At 38.5% G+C, this 14,689-nt stretch overlaps 1 protein-coding gene across 1 annotated transcript in view; it reads left to right on the forward strand.

Annotated features, from left to right (window-relative positions):
- Positions 1-14,689, forward strand: part of LOC104435472 (LEAF RUST 10 DISEASE-RESISTANCE LOCUS RECEPTOR-LIKE PROTEIN KINASE-like 1.1) — a 92,031-nt gene that overhangs the window by 72,550 nt on the left and 4,792 nt on the right. The gene's annotated exons all lie outside the window — the stretch shown is intronic.

The following is a 14,689-nucleotide window of genomic DNA, read 5'->3' on the forward strand; positions in this document are numbered from 1 at the left end:
GTCGATTAGACACCTAAGTAAAATAATGGGAGAATTACGTTACTCCTACGAACCAGAGACTAAGGGTACGGGGACTTGGTTACACTAGACTATCATAGTGCCCTTTCGGTACCTTTTTATTTCATTTTTTCAAAAAATGTTTAGCAATTGAATTGATTTTAATTTAACTTCCTAACATGTGAGGTGATCATACATGTGCGCATACCACCAATTTAACACTCAAGAAAGCAATTGAATATTACAAAACATACCTAGGAGCAACGAAAGCATCTCCATTATTAAATCAGAATTCACATCAGCAGCCCTAGATATGATTTCTAATTAACATGCAATTTCAATTTTTGTTTTCACTTTATTTAATGAAAATCATGATTTATGCAATGCATGTTAATAATCTAATATGATATGGCAGCATGACCTAAACTATATGACATGAAGAAATGCAATAATTAAATGCCATCTAAATGACCTAATTCTAATGACATGCAATGCGATGCAATGACATATAAAATTATTTAACCTAAAATGACATGCGAGCTATATGTCAAGCGATATTTATTAAATGACATAACCTAATGACGGCAATTTCTAATTAGAAATTAACCTAACAATAATCACTAAAATGACGCGCATTTCATGGACTTAATTCTATATAACGTGCACATGATTTTTCTATTCTAAAAATGCAATCTATTCCTGGAAATTGCAACTAATTTATCCTAAGACAAATTTTATGAAATTCGAAATTTAAAAATGCAAAAGTGATCTAGCTAGATTAAGATTCTATCTAATTTAAACTAGGGATTAAGTCATATTAAATCCTAATTTAAACTAAGACATTATCTAAATCTAAGATGCAATTTATCTAAAAAGATGATCTAAATTTAAAATGAAACATGCAATTCAAATAAAAAAACTAACAACCTAAATGAATCACTTTCTTTTTTTATTTATTTTTTTTTTTTTAATTCGGAATAAAATCCCTATTCTAGATATGCAAGATAACAAGAAATATTCCAAAACAAACTGAATCATAATTCAAATATTTTTTAGATTTTTTAGTGGTTTTCAAAGACAATGCGATTACCAACTAAAAATCAAATCTAAACTAATCAAGGCATCAAATCAAATAAAGAATTACAATGATCGAAAAAATAACCTGTTATCTCACAGGTCAAATTAACGATTACTATAATCCTGAATGTCACAACAAGAATATCAAAATAACTAAAAATCTAATCCAAATTCTTACGGATCAAATTAATAGTTATATTGATTCAACAATTAATATGCTATCAACCAAAGTCCCAAGAATTAATATAATTAAAAAATGACCCGATATCTTACGGGTCAAATTAATAATTACAATAATCTTAGGGAACACCCTTATGGATAATGCCTGTAAGATATTTTGAAATAAGCATCGATATCCGATATTACAATGTAAATGAATTAAAGAAAAGCTATCAAATAAAGCACAATAAATAAACAAGAATAATAATAATACTAATAATAATAAACTAATCTACCTAATTGGATTTCCTTTTTTCCTTTTTGTTTTTCCTTTTCCTGCTTGTAACCGTGAGTCTCCAAGGCAGCGGGTTAATCGGCACGGCAACTGGCGTCCGTCCGGCAGGGCAGCTCCGGCGAAGGGAAAGCACGGTTAGTCGCGTGTCAGGCAGGAGGGGGATGGCACGGGAGCGGCAACAACAAAAACTCGTGGAGCAAGAGCGCTCGGGCGGAGGACTCGGGGGACACTCCGGCGTCTTGAACCAGCAACTCGTGGGCGAGATCGGCTCGGGCTGCAACGGCGTTGTCGCTCGGGCGGAGCTGATCGTGGTCAGATCAGGGGCGGAGCTCGGGCACTGGGCTCGCGAGGGGGGTCGCGGGTGCTCACGGACAGAGGTGGCCGGCGAAGATACAGCAACAGCGGAGCGTCGGTTTGGCGCGAGCAGCGCGGCTGGGCGGCGGTGCGAGCTTGCGGGCGAAACGGCGTGCGGCTGACGGTGGGGCGGTGGTGCGTTGGAGAGTGGCTCGACTCGAGCTTAGGTCGTCGCGAGGCGAGCGGGGGCGCTGGGACGGCGACGCGGCGGCACGGGGAAGGTTGGCTCGGCGGCAGCGCGATTCTGGGTCGCCGGTGGCTCGGCGGCCGGTGCAGGGAAGCGGCACAGGCAGACCACCCCCCACACGAGGAAGATGAACAGTCGTGGGGCTTTTCTTCTTTCTTTTTTTCCGATTTTTTTCTCTCTGCAGCAACCTGCTGCACGTCTCTCTCACTTCCCTTTTTCTCTGCCCTCTGTACTTTCTGCAGCTTCTCTTTTTCTTTTCTTTTCTGAAATTCTTTTCAGAGAAGCCCCCAGCAATTCTCATGCCGTACACTGCCCTTTTATAAGCAAGTATAATGCGATCTTCTTAGAATGTTTCGAAAATTGCCTATAACCTCCGAATCACAAAATCCCTTTATCTCATAATATTCTCCCCCGATTTCATCATCTATCGATAAAAATAAGATTACAATGCGATTTTTTTAATTTTCAAAAACCATAATATCGCATCAAATCTTAATTTTTTCGCAAGATAATCAATTAAAAATAACGACGGGCTTGGGTTGATTTTATCCTTTCATGGGCCTAGCCCGGCCTATTTAAAATTCAAAACCACCCATTCGACCCATCCGCCACCGGTCCAATAAATAAAATGCCAATTAAAAATAAAATGCACCTAAATCTATATGCTATGTAATTAATATATTTTTTTATAAAATTAAACCCTAATTTTTAATGACTAAACGGGCCGTTAAAATTTAGGTGTCAACAGCTGCCCCTCTTTGAAGGTGAGCTCGGAGAGGTTGCCTTCAAAGACAAATTGAGATCTAAATTTTGACCATGCAAATGCACTGAATGATTTTTTTTGTCGGAAAATGAATTCCATTTTTTAATGCAATTTATATGATGCATGGAAATGCTAATGCAAATGCATGATGTCAAATGAAAGAATGTACCTACAATTACTTACCAATTAGTGCGGTAAAGCATTTTGAGGTACATGATAAATCCCTATTTACTCCACAAGTACCCAACTCTCACTCAGGTTCCTTGAAAAGCGTAATAGATAAGAACATTCACATCCAAAGTGAAATGTTCAACGGAAAAATTTGAGACATCTAGATCCAGACTAAGATGTCAAGATTTTTGAAAATCTCAAAATACCTAAATCCAGACTAAGGTATAATGAGAAGGATTGACAAACATTCACATCCAGAGTGAAATGTTTGAATGAAAATAATCAAGACATCCAAGTCCAGACAGATATGTCACGATTTTAGAAGCTCGAAATACCTAGATCCAGACTACGTATAACGAGAAAGGTCGAAAAATATTCACATCCAGAGTGAAACATTCAACGAATAGAATTGAGACATCCAGATCCAGACTGAGATGTCGAAATTTTGGAATGCAATTTATATGCAAATGGTAAATGAACTTACCTGGAATAACTTACCTTCAAAGAGGGTAGAGTGATTCAAGATAGTTGGTGTTACATGTCCAGGACCCGTACCATTTTACGGTCGCCTAGAATAGTAACATGGCTTTGTAAAGAGACTGCTTTCCCAGGACTCGTACCATTCTACGGTCGCCCAGTATGACAGTGTTTGATTGTGTCTAGGACCCGTACCATTCTACGGTCGCCTAAACGGGGATTTACCTTCCAGGACCCGTACCATTCTACGGTCGCCTGAATAGGGAAATAGGTTTTGTCTAGGACCCGTACCATTCTACGGTCGCCTAAACGGGGATTTACCTTCCAGGACCCGTACCATTCTACGGTCGCCTGAATAGGGAAATAGGTTTTGTCTAGGACCCGTACCATTCTACGGTCGCCTAAACGGGATTTACCTTCGGGACCCGTACCATTCTACGGTCGCCTGAATAGGGAAATAGGTTTTGTCTAGGACCCGTACCATTCTACGGTCACCTAAACGGGGATTTACCTTCCAGGACTCGTACCATTCTACGGTCGCCTGAATAGGGAAATAGGTTTTGTCTAGGACCCGTACCATTCTACGGTCGCCTAAACGGGGTTTTTCTTGGCTAGGACCCGAACCATTCTTCGGTCGCCCAGCCTTGCAACAGAGGTCAACTGACCAGGACCCGAACCGTTCTTCGGTCGCCTTAATCAGATTGAATCTGGAGGAAAATCTTTGGGGGACAACTCAGTCGAGTGTCGGTGTTTTCAAAATGGACTCTAGGCTATGACAGCACGCCAGGTCAATATAAAAGGACATCGGGCTACAAAAGCTTGCCGAGTCGATAAAGAGGGACCCTGGGCTACGAAAGCACGCCAGGTCAATATAAATGGACAACTTGACCAAGTCAAGTGTCGATGTACTTGAGAGAGAATACCTGCACAATGACAAGTATTTTAGAGTATGGTAGAGATATACTTACCTGATGATATCTCTGATTCTTGGGGATATGTCTTTTTGGAATTTGGATATCTTGTGGAGGTCTTTCACCTCCTGGTGGAGGTTTCTCATCTTCTAATATCATGAAACATTCTGAAAGGAACTTGAATTACCTATCAGACATGAATTAGAGCAAAAACCGATATGCATTCATCAAAGAGATAGACAATCTAAGCTACTCTAGAATGCACATTTCAAAATTCAGTGAGGTTTTTATCAACTCAATCAGGGTTTATGCATAATGACCTTTGCATCACCCAAATTTCCACTGGAGAGAATTATCATTTAAGACAATCTTCACTCATGACATGGATTTCTTAAGAATACTAAATGAGAGACTTTCGGTTAGAAATGACTTTCACTCACTCTCATTTAGAATGGTTATGAGAATCACTCAATTTTATCATATCGACATGGGTCAGAGTTTTCTCGCAAGCGGTACGATCTTACCAATCTGAGAGGTTTTTAACAAGGACCATAATGTGGCTTGGTCAACGGCTTAACAAAATGACTCTTTGAGTCAAGGCTATTGAAAAAGCAGTTTTGTAATCATCTTCGGGTTTACAAGTCAAGAACCCTGCAAAATGAGAAAGATATAATCTTGCTCGCACTTCTTCAAGCGATGCTTATAAACATATGAACTCCTATGTTAATTCAAGTGTCCTAATCTGAAGAGACTTTGTAAGGGACGTAACGTAGGTTGGGTTCATGGGTTGAGAAATGAAAGGATCATTAGGCTCAAAATGTGTGTAAAAGGTGTGAATTGATGATCATCTTGGCATTGCCACCAGTTTTCTTTTTCACCATCGGGGATCGTCTTCATGAAATGCCCCATTGATTGTAAAAACTCAGTTTTTGAGTTCTTTGAGTATTGCTCCATTGAAACTCAATTCTTGCAATTGACAGTCACCTATCTTGACTCTTTTTTTCATCTATGGGCATTGGCCTTGCTTTTACCGGCACACCACTTTTTATGCCCCCTAGTTTTTATTCACTTTTATTCACTTCTTTTTCATGGGCATTGGCCTTGCTTTTACCAGGCACACTGCTTTTTCATGCCCTTTAGTTCTATTTTGAATTCAATTCTTGCGCATAATGCATCCGTCAAGCAATTACACTTTGAATGACACTTGAACTTTCAAAGGTCCTCATCTGCCTTTTGCCTTGCCCCAGTGTGGGGGATGATCACCAATTGGGTTTAAAGAAATGAAATTGCAGGCTCAAGTGGGCTATGCAAAGGATATAAGTGTATGGGATAAAGAAAGAAATGCTCTTCATCATCCTAAGGCACTTAAATTAACACATGAATTCAATGTAATAGCATGACTTGAAGATTGATGCAAGTGAAAGCAAGAAAATTTCAATTCATTTTCCTCACCTCATGATGCCATTTGATCTCTTAGTTGCCCCGATGTGGGGTGATTCTTGACAGGGGTGATTTGAAAAAAATATTCATAAGTGTATGGGCTCAAAGGGGTTAAGCAATGTATCACCTGTAGTGTTTGGGATAGAGAAATGAATTGCCTCTCATCATTTCAGTTGCCGTACCTCTTGCGAGAGAACTCTTTACCTTATGAATATGAACCTTCCTACACTCATCTCACAAGTGTGTGAATATGGGACTGTGTATAGGATAGGGCTTGCCTTTCATCATCCCGACTCGTCTCATTCAGCACTCTTAAGCATTGATGTCACTCCATTAAATTGTCTATCTTGACAAATTTCTACATGAAATTGGTGAGCTAAATCAATATGAAAATTTTCTTTTCAAAAGAGTTCAGCAACTTTAAGCATGAAAAGTGTTTGTGACTTCAAAACAAACAATTTATTGCACTCAAAACATGGTTTTCAGCATTCATTCAAGGATTCCTCTACAATGGGAATTGCCTCAGCAATTGATGTCTTTGGATTGTCCCTATCATTCAAGATTGAAAATCCAATTTTGCCCCTGCACAAGAGAACGTGCATCAGTATGATATTATGCAACATCAAAGTAAATTCAAATTGCACATCCATTTTGGCTCATGTTGAGATTTTATCCCAGTCTTGTCACTACCAAAACCTATCATGCCCTCAATTTGTCAACTCTTCCACCAGGGAATGATGGTCCTCTTTTACTTGCCCCAAATCTTTTTCATTACAAGTGCGCTCTAAACCTGTTGATCACAAGTCAAGTTTATGATCATTGAGACTTGATACGCCATTCTCATATGTCCCTTGTCATAAAGTTATAGAATCATGTTCTGAGACAAGAAGCAAATGAGTCAGACAAACAAACAAGTTTAATCTGCTACAAGCTTTGGGAAAATGTTTTGTTCTTTTTTTTTTTAGCAATGAAATGCTTTTGTTTTCAAAAAAGTTTTTGGGAGGAAGCATGAGAAAGTCCAGCCCTCAGGATTTCTCCGTGGATGATATTTTTCATGGTTGGATATCGTCATTGGACTGGTTTGGTATACTCCATCATGTCCTCAAAATTGGAAATAAAATTGTAATTTCATTGAATAGAATCAAATGAATTACATTATTGGAATGGAAATTGTGATTCCTAAACCCCTAAAAAGAGAAAAAATCGAAAACGATTCCTAAAAAGCAATAAGAATTCCCACGCAGGGGAGGTGCAATCGAGCAAGTTACTCTTGCAGGCTAACGTCCATGTCTTCCGAAGGTCCTTTGTCATTGGCTCCCGTGAAGAGGTCATCAAACAGACTGTGATTCCTTCCAAGGAGTCATCAGAGTTCTTTGTCTTTGGAGACGTCAGATCGTCCATGTCATCCCATCCACTTGGAACTATGTTGCGGGAGTCAAAGTAAAAGCTGGGAGGAGCTGAATACTTCACCATGTAATCAAACTTGCCACTAGGCTGCCCCAGAGTGTCCATCACTTCCACTTCATCTTGCCCCATCTTAGGGACATTGTCAAGTTTAGCTTTTTCGGCAGCGACCAACAGTGGGTCATCTTCTAGGTTAGCCATGTCGCCATTGCTCATTTGAGTCTTGCTTGATTGCTTCAGGACTACTGTCTCAGGGAGAGCAAGAGTAAGAGTCAAATCCGTTCGGAGTGATTGGATTTGAGCTCTCATGAATTGCATAGAAGCGAGCAACTGTTGGAGTTGGTCTTCCATAGCGGAGATACGATCACGCATTTCGATTTGATCGGCCATTCTGGTTCTTGATCACCTAAGGTAAATGGAGATATGTAAGAACGAGGTATACTGAGAAAACCGATCCATGACAACAATCTATTTTTTAGTTAAGAAAAGTCCATAATGAAAAGGATTTCTTAAAATTGGACTAGGAAAATAAAGACATGGGATGCCCCAGCAGGGACGAAATTTCCTAACCATGAACTAGGAAAAACCAAGACATAAATTGAAAACAAATTTCCAATTTTTATTTTCCAAATGATTCATTGTATGGCAATTCATTTGATTTCTAATTGACAAAGGAATTAAATCAATGATTGACCTAGATTGTCATGGACCGATCAAGAGTATGACAAAGTAAGTAAATTGCATTAATATGGGAATAGAAGACTTACTTCACCAAGGAAAATCGATGGCAATCACATAGACATGCACATGAGATGTGAGGCTCGATTTCTATTCTAGACAGGCTTAACGAAATGGAGCTAAGAGGATGGTCTAACCGTTGCAGTCTCGCATTAACGTGTCAGGTCCTCCTAACCCCGGCTCAGTCGAATGGAATACCCAATAATCGCGCAGTCTCGCGGATATGGACAAACACATTCGACACCATGAAAGAAATTTCGGGGAAGACAAGGTCAACCTCTACATAGCAATCTCGCTTTAGAGGAAGTATCATTCTCAACACCATCCTAGAAGTTCTATCGCAGCCCAGGTCCGACCGCAGGTTGTGTGTGCAAATAGTGTGGTGCTAAAGCAATAAAGCATGCACAGCAGTTTAAATGCAAACAACACTTCTATAGCTTTAATTCAAACATTCATCCCTAACTCCAACCTGCAAGACAGGGGTTAGCAAAGACTACTCCCCTTATACCTCCCATCTGCAAGAACATTTAACACCTTAGAAATGTTAGGGGCATACCTGAGATCCTCGCTGCCAAACAAAAAAAAAATTAAAAGAAAAATTGGCCTAAGTCCACTAAGTGTTTTAACACAAGTCCCCAGCGGAGTCGCCAAGCTGTCGCGACCAATTTTTCGGGTTATGAACCACCTAGAGTTTGGCTAATAGATTGTTAAGCCTAAACTTAACTCGGGCTCTCCCAAGCCCATACCAATTCGCGACTTAGGTTTGAATTCTTAACATGCAAATTGATTTCATTTAGAGTCGCCACTAATCAGTTTATGGTAGGTCGATTAGACACCTAAGTAAAATAATGGGAGAATTACGTTACTCCTACGAACCAGAGACTAAGGGTACGGGGACTTGGTTACACTAGACTATCCTAGTGCCCTTTCGGTACCTTTTTATTTCATTTTTTCAAAAAATGTTTAGCAATTGAATTGATTTTAATTTAACTTCCTAACATGTGAGGTGATCATACATGTGCGCATACCACCAATTTAACACTCAAGAAAGCAATTGAATATTACAAAACATACCTAGGAGCAACGAAAGCATCTGCATTATTAAATCGAATTCACATCGCACCCTAGATATGATTTCTAATTAACACGCAATTTCAATTTTTGTTTTCACTTTATTTAATGAAAATCATGACTTATGCAATGCATGTTAATAATCTAATATGATATGGCAGCATGACCTAAACTATATGACATGAAGAAATACAATAATTAAATGCCATCTAAATGACCTAATTCTAATGACATGCAATGCGATGCAATGACATATAAAATTATTTAACCTAAAATGACATGCGAGCTATATGTCAAGCGACATTTATTAAATGACATAACCTAATGACGGCAATTTCTAATTAGAAATTAACCTAACAATAATCACTAAAATGACGTGCATTTCATGGACTTAATTCTATATAACGTGCACATGATTTTTCTATTCTAAAAATGCAATCTATTCCTGGAAATTGCAACTAATTTATCCTAAGACAAATTTTATGAAATTCGAAATTTAAAAATGCAAAAGTGATCTAGCTAGATTAAGATTCTATCTAATTTAAACTAGGGATTAAGTCATATTAAATCCTAATTTAAACTAAGACATTATCTAAATCTAAGATGCAATTTATCTAAAAAGATGATCTAAATTTAAAATGAAACATGCAATTCAAATAAAAAAACTAACAACCTAAATGAATCACATTCTTTTTTTTATTTATTTATTTTTTAATTCGGAATAAAATCCCTATTCTAGATATGCAAGATAACAAGAAATATTCCAAAACAAACTGAATCATAATTCAAATATTTTTTAGATTTTTTAGTGGTTTTCAAAGACAATGCGATTACCAACTAAAAATCAAATCTAAACTAATCAAGGCATCAAATCAAATAAAGAATTACAATGATCGAAAAAATAACCTGTTATCTCACAGGTCAAATTAACGATTACTATAATCCTGAATGTCACGACAAGAATATCAAAATAACTAAAAATCTAATCCGAATTCTTACGGATCAAATTAATAGTTATATTGATTCAACAATTAATATGCTATCAACCAAAGTCCCAAGAATTAATATAATTAAAAAAAATGACCCGATATCTTACGGGTCAAATTAATAATTACAATAATCTTAGGGAACACCCTTATGGATAATGCCTGTAAGATATTTTGAAATAAGCATCGATATCCGATATTACAATGTAAATGAATTAAAGAAAAGCTATCAAATAAAGCACAATAAATAAACAAGAATAATAATAATACTAATAATAATAAACTAATCTACCTAATTGGATTTCCTTTTTTCCTTTTTGTTTTTCCTTTTCCTGCTTGTAACCGTGAGTCTCCAAGGCAGCGGGTTAATCGGCACGGCAACTGGCGTCGGTCCGGCAGGGCAGCTCCGGCGAAGGGAAAGCACGGTTAGTCGCGTGTCAGGCAGGAGGGGGATGGCACGGGAGCGGCAACAACAAAAACTCGTGGAGCAAGAGCGCTCGGGCGGAGGACTCGGGGGACACTCCGGCGTCTTGAACCAGCAACTCGTGGGCGAGATCGGCTCGGGCTGCAACGGTGTTGTCGCTCGGGCGGAGCTAATCGTGGTCAGATCAGGGGCGGAGCTCGGGCACTGGGCTCGCGAGGGGGGTCGCGGGTGCTCACGGACAGAGGTGGCCGGCGAAGATACAGCAACAGCGGAGCGTCGGTTTGGCGCGAGCAGCGCGGCTGGGCGGCGGTGCGAGCTTGCGGGCGAAACGGCGTGCGGCTGACGGTGGGGCGGTGGTGCGTTGGAGAGTGGCTCAACTCGAGCTTAGGTCGTCGCGAGGCGAGTGGGGGCGCTGGGACGGCGACGCGGCGGCACGGGGAAGGTTGGCTCGGCGGCAGCGCGATTCTGGGTCGCCGGTGGCTCGGCGGCCGGTGCAGGGAAGCGGCACGGGCAGACCACCCCCCCCACACGAGGAAGATGAACAGTCGTGGGGCTTTTCTTCTTTCTTTTTTTCCGATTTTTTTTCTCTGCAGCAACCTGCTGCACGTCTCTCTCACTTCCCTTTTTCTCTGCCCTCTGTACTTTCTGCAGCTTCTCTTTTTCTTTTCTTTTCTGAAATTCTTTTCAGAGAAGCCCCCAGCAATTCTCATGCCGTACACTGCCCTTTTATAAGCAAGTATAATGCGATCTTCTTAGAATGTTTCGAAAATTGCCTATAACCTCCGAATCACAAAATCCCTTTATCTCATAATATTCTCCCCCGATTTCATCATCTATCGATAAAAATAAGATTACAATGCGATTTTTTAATTTTCAAAAAACCATAATATCGCATCAAATCTTAATTTTTTCGCAAGATAATCAATTAAAAATAACGACGGGCTTGGGTTGATTTTATCCTTTCATGGGCCTAGCCCGGCCTATTTAAAATTCAAAACCACCCATTCGACCCATCCACCACCGGTCCAATAAATAAAATGCCAATTAAAAATAAAATGCACCTAAATCTATATGCTATGTAATTAATACATTTTTTTTATAAAATTAAACCCTAACTTTTAATGACTAAACGGGCCGTTAAAATTTAGGTGTCAACAACAGTGCACCATGAATACTGCAAAGTTCGACGAGTAGCTTTAGGCTCTAGTTTTTCTTCATCTTAGTTTCACCAGCATTGTCTACATGTCAAAGCCATGACTCTTGTGTATACGAGAAATAGTGAAGGCCTGTCCATAAGAAGAGATTTATGCAGACAGCTAGGCTCTAACATCCAATTTGAAGACGAGAAACTTTTCACGCTATAACTTTTAAAATAATTGGTGGCCATCCCATAAAATTTTATATTATAATATTTAAATATTAAATCACAATTTTAGCTAAAGACCACAATGTTTCACATAGTGTCAAAGCATTCAAATCTTTTTAGGTCCCTTATTTGCCTTCCTTATTGAATCTTTTGATGCTTAATTTTAGGCCAAAGTCTACCCTATGAATATTTAAAATATCAAATTATATTCTTATATAACAATTTTAGCTTTTAGAATAGTTTACAATAGACATTCAAAATTTTACAGTCTTTAAACTTGTCGTGACCCTCCCAAATGGGCAAGGAAGACAAGTTTTAGAGTTAATGTTGAGTTGGAGACCAACAATGCTCAATCAACATGGATTTTCCCAAGCTCTTAACTCGCGTGACACTGAGATTTTCATTTTAATTTGATTAACCCTATAACAATTTCATATGAGGAGTCGTCATTAGTCTATTGTGATCTACCGAAAACCAAGTGAGGTATGAGAGTATAACTTACTTGCTACACAACCTGAGATCTTGAGTCAGGTACTTGATTACACTAGAAAGCTAACTTTTGGTATCTAAACTTCATTATTTGTCGACTAACACGTTCATGTAGTCTTTTAACTAAATTTTGAATCTAAAGGTTTTTGTCCATGTTGATTCAATGTTGTTGTATTTATTACGGTCTAAAAATGTAACCTAGCCATTCAACTAAACAAGAGCAAATCACAATTCAAAAAAGCAATACAAAAGCTTCTCAATCATTTCATCAAATATTGTAATGAAAGGACGAGTAAGAGATAAAGTACAATAAAATATCCCAAACTAATTATAATACTAAAATCTAACGATCAAGGCCTATTTTACATTTCTTTTTCAAATTTTTATAATATTTTTGTATTATATTCTGGAAAATTGGGACTCGCCTTGGGCCTGGTCCGAAAATGGGCCACACGCTGATCTCTCCGGTCTAGGCTACTTGGGAATAATTCGGGCTTTGATATTCAACCATCTCCAATTCTAACCTTTTTAGCCCAAATCATTTAAGCCCATTTTTATCACAACCGCATCAAGCCGACACTAATCCTTTTGTTGTAATAACTATACGAAGCCCAATTCTGAATACAATTGAACTGAGCCCATACTACGCGTACTTTTCATTATAGGTCCTATTTATCAGTTTTACACTTGTTAATTTGCGTTTTTCTCTTCTTCTTTTTTTTAAAATCTTTATAATTCTGTTCTTCTCATCGTCTTCCTCATAATACTGCCTTCATCGTCCTCCTCATAGTTCTGACAACAACCAGAACACAATCAAATATCTGTCTACCAAATCATCAGAGCATGAAACATATATTCATCTCCATTAATCTATTTACACCTGTTATCAAACCTCCACCGTCGTCCGCCACATGGTCACCAACAAACGCCGGCCACAGCCTCCACAGACGCAGAGAACAAAAACGGGGACCTCGATCGGATAAAAGGACGTGATGAACAAATCGGGACAGTTGAGCTCAAAAATTAACCCTCGGACTGTCGATTTTTGAGCGGTTCACTGCCGATGACTGCCGTTCAATGCAGCTGGAAGAATTATTAACACCGAGCAAATACCATCAAAAAGAAATTGTTCAGATTTGGTCTGGGTGGAGATAAAATGCGGTAGAAAATTATACTTAGCCATCAGCAAAGAGTTGCAATCATGTGTCACATATCATTATACACTCAAAACAGGTCGGGATCAAGGATCAAGGATCAATCTATACGGACTCCGTTTGGGCATTTTGTCGAACATATGATGGGCAGTTTAGTTGCTTAGTTTGTATGTAAGTTTATGGGAACGATTCATTTCATTCCATCACAATAAGCACTAACAGACGCTCAAATCATCAACTCAGCCTCGACCATTTCAGATTTTAGAGTGACAAATGTTGAACACGCCTTTATCAAGCTTAATTTCTAGCTCGGAACAGCGAGAAAATCCAAGCAAGGACGTTCCGAAAATGTCGCCAAAGAGGATCGGAAGTTTATATCGAAGAATTAAACGGGAGATAACTTTTGTGGGCTAAGGTTTATTCAAAAGGTTCAAGAGCCCAATCGCGAAAGAAAACATCCTTCTTTTTATCACTTTTTGTCTGTTTTTTATTTGTTATGTATTTATTTATTTATTTATGTTATTGTCTTGCCATTTTTTTTATTTTTGTGCTTTTGTAAGAATGAATACTTGATTGTCAATTAATATTTAGGTGTTAACAAAACCCTCTCCAAAAACTTTTTGGGATAGGCTAATAGATTTTGTTATTCATGCTCATGCTCCTTGTGCTTAGGATGTTTACTTGAATTTCTGGTTGTTTCCTGAAACTAACTCCTATTGTTACTTGTTTAAAATTAATTTGTGAATAGAGACCTTTAATTGTCAAAGACCCATTGATTTTTTTTTCTTGAACTTATTTTTCTATTTTTGCTTATTTGGTTTGATTTTTTTTTTTTTCTCGAAACCCCGAAAAAACTTATTTTTCTAATTTTGCTTTTTGGTTTGATTTTAATAAGCTACCACAATGGGTGATGCTTATTTGGTTTGATTTTAATAGGCATAGCATGGGATAAAAGTCTGTTTTTTTTTTTTTGGTTCATTATCCTCTTGTCAAGGATCCAACTTGAGGGCACACATAAAAATAGGAGTAAACTCTTGGAATAACTTATCAATCGGGGCTAGATCTTTGCAAGTTCACTAATCATAGGTGTCCACATTTCACCGACCTATCATCATATGAAGGAGTTAAAGTGATGGCTGACATTGTTCCCTCCTTTGGACGTCGCTACTTGGCTCTTCTCAAAAATCTCTTGTTCTAGTCTTCCTGTCCTCTTTTCCAAGTCAACT

Source organism: Eucalyptus grandis, chromosome 2 (genome assembly GCF_016545825.1).
Source record: "Eucalyptus grandis isolate ANBG69807.140 chromosome 2, ASM1654582v1, whole genome shotgun sequence".
NCBI classification, from domain to species: Eukaryota; Viridiplantae; Streptophyta; class Magnoliopsida; order Myrtales; family Myrtaceae; genus Eucalyptus; species Eucalyptus grandis.